Below are 12,710 nucleotides of genomic sequence, written 5' to 3'. Positions count from 1 at the left end.
TGTATGGTTGTTGCAATACCACATGGGTAACTGGGTTAAAGTATAGTGTGGTGGCGTTTACCTAGCAGAAACACACCACCCCATCGCTGTATTTAGGTGTTTTCAGTTTGTTTTGGTACCCCAAAAACCCATGTCTACCAAAACAAACAGGGAGAATACGTGAAAATGCACAGGCAGGTGCTGAGGGAAAGGTCAAAAATCTATAGGCCTACTGGTATATTGTTTTGGTAGGCTAAACACAGGGCAAAAGATGCCCAAAGAGATGGAGACAGGCAGGAGACCCATCTTATTGAACAAACACTTTATAGCAACGATTACTATCTGAATCTGTAGCTGGCCCTGTTTATTTAAATGCCCCCACGATTGAGTCTGGTCGCGCATGCGCAGACCGTCGCTTTGTAATAGTATTCAGAGTTATTTCAGACAGTCTCAGTAGACTGTAAACACGCTACACGCAGGTCCCCCCCTCCGCTTGGAGTGGATCCTTGTCAAACATCACAGAGTAACTGAAGGTCCCCTGCTAAAGTAATTAGTCAAAGTAAGGAGTGCCCCCCCCCCCCCCCCCCCGCGCTAGGGCATGGGGGGGGACCTTCCCCTTCAGTAAAAGTAATTTGCTACCAATGCTACAGCTTCCCTCAGGGAGCCCAGCAAGCCAGCTAGCCAGCAAGCCTGCCCAGTCAGCCAACGCAGCCAGTCAGCTCCGCCAGTCAGCCAGTGTAGAAAGTCAGGCTGCCAAGCCAGAGCATATCAGCCCTTGCAGTCAGCCATTGCAGCCATACCAGCCTTGCTCAGTCAGCTCAGCCAGGCCTCTTTCGAGGCCTGGCTCTCTGTCTGCCTGGCCCGGTCTGCCCTGCCCTGCCTTGCACCAACAGAACCAGCCTATCTGGCGAGCCAGCTCAGAATGTGAGCTTAGCAAGCCAGTGCAGCAACAAGCCCAGACTAGGTTACTGCAGCCTTACTGTGCAGCCACAGCCACTCAGCGCAGATCAGCAGGAGCAAGCCAGGCTCCAACCCTTGCAGCGCAGCCTTAGGCCGGATAGTCCCCCTGCCTGCACTTTGTTGCCTTCCTCGTCTGTCTGCCTGCCTAGGCGCCTCGGTCTGCCTGTCTGTCTGCCTTGGCCTGCCGGTCTGAAACTGGTTTAGACTAACTGCGTGCTTGCCAGCTGCGCTGGCTTGCTGAGCTCGTATTCTGAGCTGGCTGCCTTGCCGGCAAGGCTGGTTTTATTGCTGCAAGGCAGGGCGGGTCAGACCGGGCCAGGCAGACAGAGAGCCAGGCCTCGAGAGAGGTCTGGCTGAGCTGACTGAGCAAGGCTGGTATGGCTGCAATGGCTGACTGCAAGGGCTGATGTGCGCTGGCTTGGCAGCCTGACTTTCTACACTGGCTGACTGGCGGAGCTGGCTGGCTGCATTGTCTGATTGGGCGGGCTTGCTGGCTAGCTGGCTTGCTGCGCTCCCTGAGGGAAGCTTTGGGATGGATCTCTAGGGGCATCGGCTTGTGTTGAGCCTTCCAACGGTGTCCATCCCTTCTGTCTTTTTCCAGACAGAAGGGATGGTTTTCTGTGCCATGCATGTGTTCAGCATCCCCACGAGCCAGGTCTTTGCGTTAGGTTCCAGGTGCTGTATAATTTCTGCCAGTATGTCATCAATCCCTGCTGCTTTTCCGGGTTTCAACTTTCCCATTGCAATTTCGAGTTCTTCTAGGTCGAAGGGTTTGGTTTGAGGGTTGGCTGATTGTGGTTGGTCTGATACCACTGTGCGATGGTATTCTCCTGTGGGTCGGCGGCGGTGTTGGTTACGACTGTTGGGCCACCAGTTGTGATGCAACAGAGTTCGCTGTGACCGTTGTGAATTATGGGTGGCTCCCAGAGGTCCTTGATCCCCATGGGGTCCAGCAGTGGTCATTGAAGCGTGCACACACAAATGCACATATGCACCTACACACGCACAGACGCACATGCGTATGCACACCTGGACCTGTAAATTAACAACACAAAAACTAAGGCACTGGTGTCGGACTTCTGGTTTACCGGAACGGGGTTCAACTCCCTGCAGTGCCCTGCTCAATGTGTTGTATTTACATGGTTCATTGGTCCATGGTCTCAAGTCATTGAGCGGCGCGCTATATAGACAACGCTATATACTGTTATTTTTCATGTTGGTATTCTCTATATCTTTTCGTCCTGGGCATGACGTTAAACTGTTCCGTTCGAGAGGACCGGCGACCCTCGAATGTAAACAGCCACGAAAGGAGTTGTTATTTAGGGCTGTGTTGATCAATTTGGTGTGACGTGATCGGCTCCAGCTTGAGCAGGCATACTCTGCTGTAGAGAAAGACAGGGCCATGGCAGTTGCACTGATTGTTTGTGGGTCTGCGTCCCACTTGGAGTTCACTAGTTTTCACAGGATGTTATTGTGGGTGTTGACCGTGGCTTTTGTGTTCTTCAGGTGTTTTTTTTTGGAGAGTTTGTGAACGGGGTTCAACTCCCTGCAGTGCCCTGCTCAATGTGTTGTATTTACATGGTTCATTGGTCCATGGTCTCAGGTCATTGAGCGGCGCGCTATAGTGCGCAATTCTTCATCATTGTTGAGGATTTAAAAAAAGGTGAAAATCAAGGAAAAGCGAAAGGCTATAGTCCATGGTCACGGACCGCATACTGGTCAAGGTCATTTATACTGGTGAAGATCATTTACTAGTCTTATGAAGGTCATTTATACTGGTCAGTGGTCACGGTCATTTACTAGTCTCATGAAGGTAATTTATACTGGTCACAGTCATATACTGGTCACGGTCATTTATACTGGTGAAGGTCATTTATACTGGTCAAGGTAATTTACTAGTCTTATTGAAGGTCATTGATATTGGTCAAGGTCATTAAGTGGCATGCTATAGTGCGCGATTCTTCATCATTGTTTAGGATTTGAAAAAAGGTGAAATCGCAGAAAAGCGGTCACAGAGGGCATACAGTATGCATATAGTGTGTTGTTTCATCGTTGGCATCCAGGGAGTGCGTGTGCAAAATTTGGCATCGACCGGGTTAATGGTGCTGGAGATTAGCTGTTAACAAACTGACGGACACACACACACACACACACACACACACACACACACACACACACACACACACACACACACACACACACACACACACATACTCTCTCCCCATGGCTTTGGCCTGGTGCCATACTGTTATTAATTATTGCCTACAATGTCAAATTGTGAAATTACTTTACTGATGAAATGCAAAATTTACATTTCAACGAATGGACCTCGTAAAACAAAACAAAAACCAAGGCACTGGTTGTGGTACTTCTGGTTTACCGGAACGGGGTTCGACTCCCTGCAGTGCTCTGCTCAATTTGTTGTATTTACAATGGTTCATTTCTATTTTCTGCTCATTGTGTTGGCTATATGCCCATGGTCCAAAATGATAAATGATAAATGCTAATGTTTCTCATCCTCCGCAACACTAAAAAAAAAATCTCCAAAAATTCAAAAAACGATGCGTTATAGCCCATCGTTTTTTGAAATTTTGGAGAAAAATCCTCCGCAATCCTCCGCAACACTCCGCAACACTCCGCAATCCTCCGCAACACTCCGCAATTTGCTCCGCAATCCTCCGCAACACTCCGCAATTTGCTAATATTTCTCATCCTCTGCAACACTAAAAAAAATTCTCAAAAAATTCAAAAAATAATGGGTTATAGCCCATCGTTTTTTTAATTTTTGGAGAAAAATCCTCCGCAACACTCCGCAATTTGCTCCGCAATCCTCCAAAATTTAAAAAAACATGGGCTATAACCCATCGTTTTTTTCATTTTTGTCAAATCATCAAAAATGATGAAAAACGGCGCGCTATAGTATGCCGTACGATATAGGCTATAGCCCATGGTCCAAAATGATGAGAAACGAGGATAACTTTTTTTTTCAAAATTTCAAAAAACATGGGCTATAACCCATCGTTTTTTTCATTTTTGTCAAATCATCATAAATGATGAAAAACGGCGCGCTATAGTATGCCGTACGATATAGGCTATAGCCCATGGTCCAAAATGATGAGAAACGAGGATAACTTTTTTTTTCAAAATTTCAAAAAACATGGGCTATAACCCATCGTGTTTTTCATTTTTTAATTTTTGTCAAATCATCAAAAATGATGAAAAACGGTGCGCTATAGTATGCCGTACGATATGGGCTATAGCCCACGGTCCAAAATGATGAGAAACGAGGCTAACTTTTTTTTTCAAAATTTCAAAAAACATGGGCTATAACCCATCGTTTTTGTCATTTCGTCATTTTTTTAAAATCCTCAAAAATGATGAAAATCTGCGCGCTATAGTATGCCGTACGATATGGGCTATAGCCCACGGTCCAAAATGATGAGAAACGAGGATAACTTTTTTTTTCAAAATTTCAAAAAACATGGGCTATAACCCATCGTGTTTTTCATTTTTTCATTTTTGTCAAATCATCAAAAATGATGAAAAACGGTGCGCTATAGTATGCCGTACGATATGGGCTATATAGCCCATGGTCCAAAATTATGAGAAACGAGGCTAACTTTTTTTTTCAAAATTTCAAAAAACATGGGCTATAACCCATCGTTTTTGTCATTTCGTAATTTTTTTCAAATCTTCAAAAATGATGAAAAACGGCGCGCTATAGTATGCCGTACGATATGGGCTATAGCCCATAGTCCAAAATGATGAGAAACGAGGCTAACTTTTTTTTTCAAAATTTCAAAAAACATGGGCTATAACCCATCGTTTTTGTCATTTCGTCATTTTTTTCAAATCTTCAAAAATGATGAAAAACGGTGCGCTATAGTATGCCGTACGATATGGGCTATAGCCCATGGTCCAAAATTATGAGAAACGAGGCTAACTTTTTTTTTCAAAATTTCAAAAAACATGGGCTATAACCCATCGTTTTTGTCATTTCGTCATTTTTTTCAAATCTTCAAAAATGATGAAAAACGGCGCGCTATAGTATGCCGTACGATATGGGCTATAGCCCATAGTCCAAAATGATGAGAAACGAGGCTAACTTTTTTTTTCAAAATTTCAAAAAACATGGGCTATAACCCATCGTTTTTGTCATTTCGTCATTTTTTTCAAATCTTCAAAAATGATGAAAAACGGCGCGCTATAGTATGCCGTACGATATGGGCTATAGCCCATGGTCCAAAATGATGAGAAACGAGGCTAACTTTTTTTTTTTTAATTTAAAAAAACATGGGCTATAACCCATCGTTTTTGTCATTTCGTAATTTTTTTCAAATCTTCAAAAATGATGAAAAACGGCGCGCTATAGTATGCCGTACGATATGGGCTATAGCCCATAGTCCAAAATGATGAGAAACGAGGCTAACTTTTTTTTTCAAAATTTCAAAAAACATGGGCTATAACCCATCGTTTTTGTCATTTCGTCATTTTTTTCAAATCTTCAAAAATGATGAAAAACGGCGCGCTATAGTATGCCGTACGATATGGGCTATAGCCCATGGTCCAAAATTATGAGAAACGAGGCTAACTTTTTTTTTCAAAATTTCAAAAAACATGGGCTATAACCCATCGTTTTTGTCATTTCGTCATTTTTTTCAAATCTTCAAAAATGATGAAAAACGGCGCGCTATAGTATGCCGTACGATATGGGCTATAGCCCATGGTCCAAAATGATGAGAAACGAGGCTAACTTTTTTTTTCAAAATTTCAAAAAACATGGGCTATAACCCATCGTTTTTGTCATTTCGTCATTTTTTTCAAATCTTCAAAAATGATGAAAAACGGCGCGCTATAGTATGCCGTACGATATGGGCTATAGCCCATGGTCCAAAATGATGAGAAACGAGGCTAACTTTTTTTTTCAAAATTTCAAAAAACATGGGCTATAACCCATCGTTTTTGTCATTTCGTCATTTTTTTCAAATCTTCAAAAATGATGAAAAACGGCGCGCTATAGTATGCCGTACGATATGGGCTATAGCCCATAGTCCAAAATGATGAGAAACGAGGCTAACTTTTTTTTTCAAAATTTCAAAAAACATGGGCTATAACCCATCGTTTTTGTCATTTCGTCATTTTTTTCAAATCTTTAAAAATGATGAAAAACGGCGCGCTATAGTATGCCGTACGATATGGGCTATAGCCCATGGTCCAAAATTATGAGAAACGAGGCTAACTTTTTTTTTCAAAATTTCAAAAAACATGGGCTATAACCCATCGTTTTTGTCATTTCGTCATTTTTTTCAAATCTTCAAAAATGATGAAAAACGGCGCGCTATAGTATGCCGTACGATATGGGCTATAGCCCATGGTCCAAAATGATGAGAAACGAGGCTAACTTTTTTTTCCAAAATTTCAAAAAACATGGGCTATAACCCATCGTTTTTGTCATTTCGTCATTTTTTTCAAATCTTCAAAAATGATGAAAAACGGCGCGCTATAGTATGCCGTACGATATGGGCTATAGCCCATGGTCCAAAATGATGAGAAACGAGGCTAACTTTTTTTTTCAAAATTTCAAAAAACATGGGCTATAACCCATCGTTTTTGTCATTTCGTCATTTTTTTCAAATCTTCAAAAATGATGAAAAACGGCGCGCTATAGTATGCCGTACGATATGGGCTATAGCCCATGGTCCAAAATGATGAGAAACGAGGCTAACTTTTTTTTTCAAAATTTCAAAAAACATGGGCTATAACCCATCGTTTTTGTCATTTCGTCATTTTTTTCAAATCTTCAAAAATGATGAAAAACGGCGCGCTATAGTATGCCGTACGATATGGGCTATAGCCCATGGTCCAAAATGATGAGAAACGAGGCTAACTTTTTTTTTCAAAATTTCAAAAAACATGGGCTATAACCCATCGTTTTTGTCATTTCGTCATTTTTTCAAATCTTCAAAAATGATGAAAAACTGCGCGCTATAGTATGCCGTACGATATGGGCTATAGCCCATGGTCCAAAATTATGAGAAACGAGGCTAACTTTTTTTTTCAAAATTTCAAAAAACATGGGCTATAACCCATCGTTTTTGTCATTTCGTCATTTTTTTCAAATCTTCAAAAATGATGAAAAACGGCGCGCTATAGTATGCCGTACGATATGGGCTATAGCCCATGGTCCAAAATGATGAGAAACGAGGCTAACTTTTTTTTTCAAAATTTCAAAAAACATGGGCTATATAACCCATCGTTTTTGTCATTTCGTCATTTTTTTCAAATCTTCAAAAATGATGAAAAACGGCGCGCTATAGTATGCCGTACGATATGGGCTATAGCCCATGGTCCAAAATGATGAGAAACGAGGCTAACTTTTTTTTTCAAAATTTCAAAAAACATGGGCTATAACCCATCGTTTTTGTCATTTCGTAATTTTTTTCAAATCTTCAAAAATGATGAAAAACGGCGCGCTATAGTATGCCGTACGATATGGGCTATAGCCCATAGTCCAAAATGATGAGAAACGAGGCTAACTTTTTTTTTCAAAATTTCAAAAAACATGGGCTATAACCCATCGTTTTTGTCATTTCGTCGTTTTTTTCAAATCTTCAAAAATGATGAAAAACTGCGCGCTATAGGATGCCGTACGATATGGGCTATAGCCCATAGTCCAAAATGATGAGAAACGAGGCTAACTTTTTTTTTCAAAATTTCAAAAAACATGGGCTATAACCCATCGTTTTTGTCATTTCGTCATTTTTTTCAAATCTTCAAAAATGATGAAAAACGGCGCGCTATAGTATGCCGTACGATATGGGCTAAAGCCCATGGTCCAAAATAATGAGAAACGAGGCTAACTTTTTTTTTTTTAATTTCAAAAAACATGGGCTATAACCCATCGTTTTTGTCATTTCGTCATTTTTTTCAAATCTTCAAAAATGATGAAAAACGGCGCGCTATAGTATGCCGTACGATATGGGCTATAGCCCATAGTCCAAAATGATGAGAAACGAGGCTAACTTTTTTTTTCAAAATTTCAAAAAACATGGGCTATAACCCATCGTTTTTGTCATTTCGTCATTTTTTTCAAATCTTCAAAAATGATGAAAAACGGCGCGCTATAGTATGCCGTACGATATGGGCTATAGCCCATGGTCCAAAATTATGAGAAACGAGGCTAACTTCTGTTTTCAAAATTTCAAAAAACATGGGCTATAACCCATCGTTTTTGTCATTTCGTCATTTTTTTCAAATCTTCAAAAATGATGAAAAACGGCGCGCTATAGTATGCCGTACGATATGGGCTATAGCCCATGGTCCAAAATGATGAGAAACGAGGCTATCTTTTTTTTTCAAAATTTCAAAAAACATGGGCTATAACCCATCGTTTTTGTCATTTCGTCATTTTTTTCAAATCTTCAAAAATGATGAAAAACGGCGCGCTATAGTATGCCGTACGATATGGGCTATAGCCCATGGTCCAAAATGATGAGAAACGAGGCTAACTTTTTTTTTCAAAATTAAAAAAAACATGGGCTATAACCCATCGTTTTTGTCATTTCGTCATTTTTTTCAAATCTTCAAAAATGATGAAAAACGGCGCGCTATAGTATGCCGTACGATATGGGCTATAGCCCATGGTCCAAAATGATGAGAAACGAGGCTAACTTTTTTTTTCAAAATTTCAAAAAACATGGGCTATAACCCATCGTTTTTGTCATTTCGTCATTTTTTTCAAATCTTCAAAAATGATGAAAAACGGCGCGCTATAGTATGCCGTACGATATGGGCTATAGCCCATGGTCCAAAATGATGAGAAACGAGGCTAACTTTTTTTTTCAAAATTTCAAAAAACATGGGCTATAACCCATCGTTTTTGTCATTTCGTCATTTTTTCAAATCTTCAAAAATGATGAAAAACGGCGCGCTATAGTATGCCGTACGATATGGGCTATAGCCCATGGTCCAAAATGATGAGAAACGAGGCTAACTTTTTTTTTCAAAATTTCAAAAAACATGGGCTATAACCCATCGTTTTTGTCATTTCGTCGTTTTTTTCAAATCTTCAAAAATGATGAAAAACTGCGCGCTATAGTATGCCGTACGATATGGGCTATAGCCCATGGTCCAAAATTATGAGAAACGAGGCTAACTTTTTTTTTCAAAATTTCAAAAAACATGGGCTATAACCCATCGTTTTTGTCATTTCGTCATTTTTTTCAAATCTTCAAAAATGATGAAAAACGGCGCGCTATAGTATGCCGTACGATATGGGCTATAGCCCATGGTCCAAAATGATGAGAAACGAGGCTAACTTTTTTTTTCAAAATTTCAAAAAACATGGGCTATAACCCATCGTTTTTGTCATTTCGTCATTTTTTTCAAATCTTCAAAAATGATGAAAAACGGCGCGCTATAGTATGCCGTACGATATGGGCTATAGCCCATGGTCCAAAATGATGAGAAACGAGGCTAACTTTTCTTTTCAAAATTTCAAAAAACATGGGCTATAACCCATCGTTTTTGTCATTTCGTCATTTTTTTCAAATCTTCAAAAATGATGAAAAACGGCGCGCTATAGTATGCCGTACGATATGGGCTATAGCCCATGGTCCAAAATGATGAGAAACGAGGCTAACTTTTTTTTTCAAAATTTCAAAAAACATGGGCTATAACCCATCGTTTTTGTCATTTCGTCATTTTTTTCAAATCTTCAAAAATGATGAAAAACGGCGCGCTATAGTATGCCGTACGATATGGGCTATAGCCCATGGTCCAAAATGATGAGAAACGAGGCTAACTTTTTTTTTCAAAATTTCAAAAAACATGGGCTATAACCCATCGTTTTTGTCATTTCGTCATTTTTTTCAAATCTTCAAAAATGATGAAAAACGGCGCGCTATAGTATGCCGTACGATATGGGCTATAGCCCATAGTCCAAAATGATGAGAAACGAGGCTAACTTTTTTTTTCAAAATTTCAAAAAACATGGGCTATAACCCATCGTTTTTGTCATTTCGACGTTTTTTTTAAATCTTCAAAAATGATGAAAAACGGCGCGCTATAGTATGCCGTACGATATGGGCTATAGCCCATGGTCCAAAATGATGAGAAACGAGGCTAACTTTTTTTTTCAAAATTTCAAAAAACATGGGCTATAACCCATCGTTTTTGTCATTTCGTCGTTTTTTTCAAATCTTCAAAAATGATGAAAAACTGCGCGCTATAGTATGCCGTACGATATGGGCTATAGCCCATGGTCCAAAATTATGAGAAACGAGGCTAACTTTTTTTTCAAAATTTCAAAAAACATGGGCTATAACCCATCGTTTTTGTCATTTCGTCATTTTTTTCAAATCTTCAAAAATGATGAAAAACGGCGCGCTATAGTATGCCGTACGATATGGGCTATAGCCCATGGTCCAAAATGATGAGAAACGAGGCTAACTTTTTTTTTCAAAATTTCAAAAAACATGGGCTATAACCCATCGTTTTTGTCATTTCGTCATTTTTTTCAAATCTTCAAAAATGATGAAAAACGGCGCGCTATAGTATGCCGTACGATATGGGCTATAGCCCATGGTCCAAAATGATGAGAAACGAGGCTAACTTTTCTTTTCAAAATTTCAAAAAACATGGGCTATAACCCATCGTTTTTGTCATTTCGTCATTTTTTTCAAATCTTCAAAAATGATGAAAAACGGCGCGCTATAGTATGCCGTACGATATGGGCTATAGCCCATGGTCCAAAATGATGAGAAACGAGGCTAACTTTTTTTTTCAAAATTTCAAAAAACATGGGCTATAACCCATCGTTTTTGTCATTTCGTCATTTTTTTCAAATCTTCAAAAATGATGAAAAACGGCGCGCTATAGTATGCCGTACGATATGGGCTATAGCCCATGGTCCAAAATGATGAGAAACGAGGCTAACTTTTTTTTTCAAAATTTCAAAAAACATGGGCTATAACCCATCGTTTTTGTCATTTCGTCATTTTTTTCAAATCTTCAAAAATGATGAAAAACGGCGCGCTATAGTATGCCGTACGATATGGGCTATAGCCCATAGTCCAAAATGATGAGAAACGAGGCTAACTTTTTTTTTCAAAATTTCAAAAAACATGGGCTATAACCCATCGTTTTTGTCATTTCGACGTTTTTTTTAAATCTTCAAAAATGATGAAAAACTGCGCGCTATAGTATGCCGTACGATATGGGCTATAGCCCATGGTCCAAAATTATGAGAAACGAGGCAAACTTTTTTTTTCAAAATTTCAAAAAACATGGGCTATAACCCATCGTTTTTGTCATTTCGTCATTTTTTTCAAATCTTCAAAAATGATGAAAAACGGCGCTCTATAGTATGCCGTACGATATGGGCTATAGCCCATGGTCCAAAATTATGAGTAACGAGGCTAACTTTTTTTTTCAAAATTTCAAAAAACATGGGCTATAACCCATCGTTTTTGTCATTTTGTCATTTTTTTCAAATCTTCAAAAATGATAAAAAACGGCGCGCTATAGTATGCCGTACGATATGGGCTATAGCCCATGGTCCAAAATGATGAGAAACGAGGCTAACTTTTTTTTTCAAAATTTCAAAAAACATGGGCTATAACCCATCGTTTTTGTCATTTAGTCATTTTTTTCAAATCTTCAAAAATGATGAAAAACGGCGCGCTATAGTATGCCGTACGATATGGGCTATAGCCCATGGTCCAAAATGATGAGAAACGAGGCTAACTTTCTTTTTCAAAATTTCAAAAAACATGGGCTATAACCCATCGTTTTTGTCATTTCGTCATTTTTTTCAAATCTTCAAAAATGATGAAAAACGGCGCGCTATAGTATGCCGTACGATATGGGCTATAGCCCATGGTCCAAAATGATGAGAAACGAGGCTAACTTTTTTTTTCAAAATTTCAAAAAACATGGGCTATAACCCATCGTTTTTGTCATTTCGTCATTTTTTTCAAATCTTCAAAAATGATGAAAAACGGCGCGCTATAGTATGCCGTACGATATGGGCTATAGCCCATGGTCCAAAATTATGAGAAACGAGGCTAACTTTTTTTTTCAAAATTTCAAAAAACATGGGCTATAACCCATCGTTTTTGTCATTTCGTCATTTTTTTCAATCTTCAAAAATGATGAAAAACGGCGCGCTATAGTATGCCGTACGATATGGGCTATAGCCCATGGTCCAAAATGATGAGAAACGAGGCTAACTTTTTTTTTCAAAATTTCAAAAAACATGGGCTATAACCCATCGTTTTTGTCATTTCGTCATTTTTTTCAAATCTTCAAAAATGATGAAAAACGGCGCGCTATAGTATGCCGTACGATATGGGCTATAGCCCATGGTCCAAAATGATGAGAAACGAGGCTAACTTTTTTTTTCAAAATTTCAAAAAACATGAGCTATAACCCATCGTTTTTGTCATTTCGTCATTTTTTTCAAATCTTCAAAAATGATGAAAAACGGCGCGCTATAGTATGCCGTACGATATGGGCTATAGCCATGGTCCAAAATGATGAGAAACGAGGCTAACTTTTTTTTTCAAAATTTCAAAAAACATGGGCTATAACCAATCGTTTTTGTCATTTCGTCATTTTTTTCAAATCTTCAAAAATGATGAAAAACGGCGCGCTATAGTATGCCGTACGATATGGGCTATAGCCCATGGTCCAAAATGATGAGAAACGAGGCTAACTTTTTTTTTCAAAATTTCAAAAAACATGGGCTATAACCCATCGTTTTTGTCATT

The 12,710-nt window shown here is 39.3% G+C and overlaps 1 protein-coding gene across 1 annotated transcript in view; it reads left to right on the top strand.

Annotated features, from left to right (window-relative positions):
- Positions 1-12,710, top strand: part of eno1b (enolase 1b, (alpha)) — a 185,590-nt gene that overhangs the window by 78,833 nt on the left and 94,047 nt on the right. The gene's annotated exons all lie outside the window — the stretch shown is intronic.

The sequence above is a fragment of the Protomyctophum bolini genome (assembly GCF_963924005.1).
Source record: "Protomyctophum bolini genome assembly, chromosome: 2".
NCBI lineage: Eukaryota > Metazoa > Chordata > Actinopteri > Myctophiformes > Myctophidae > Protomyctophum > Protomyctophum bolini.
Note: the sequence above shows the minus strand (reverse complement) of the source record. Positions and strands in the feature narration are given on the sequence as shown.